Genomic DNA, 521 nt, shown 5'->3' with positions numbered 1-521 from the left:
TCGAAGTATCAGGGTTTCATATGGAAACTCGTCTTTTACAAAGGGATTTCATTTTTTTGAACTTATTTGAACTCCCTTGTTTTTCTGTGTTCAAAATGCACCATTCAAAGCCACATCATCAATTTACAACCCTTTCTGATTTCATTTGTTATTTTTCATGCATTTACTGATTATTTTGAGCTATAAGACCATGAAATTGAAAAGCATTTGAAATGAACTCTGAAAAGGTTCCAAGTTGGCATGGTATCATCATTTCACCCACATAGCATGTGCGAGAAAGTAGAGAGGGTTATGGCAAAAACTGGATGCACTTCGTGTACAAAACGGACAATCTCTTTCGAAGTATCAGAGTTTCATACGGAAACTCGTCTGTTACACTTATTTGAACTCCATTGTTTTTCTGTGTTCAAAATGCACCATTCAAAGCCAAATCATCAATTTACAACCCTTTCTGACTTCATTTGTTATTTTTCATGCATTTACTGGTTATTTTGAGCTATAAGACCATGAAATTGAAAAGC

The sequence above is a fragment of the Triticum aestivum genome, chromosome 6B (assembly GCF_018294505.1).
Source record: "Triticum aestivum cultivar Chinese Spring chromosome 6B, IWGSC CS RefSeq v2.1, whole genome shotgun sequence".
Classification (NCBI taxonomy): Eukaryota; Viridiplantae; Streptophyta; class Magnoliopsida; order Poales; family Poaceae; genus Triticum; species Triticum aestivum.
The sequence above is the reverse complement of the archived record's forward strand: the minus strand, read 5'-3'. Positions refer to the sequence as shown.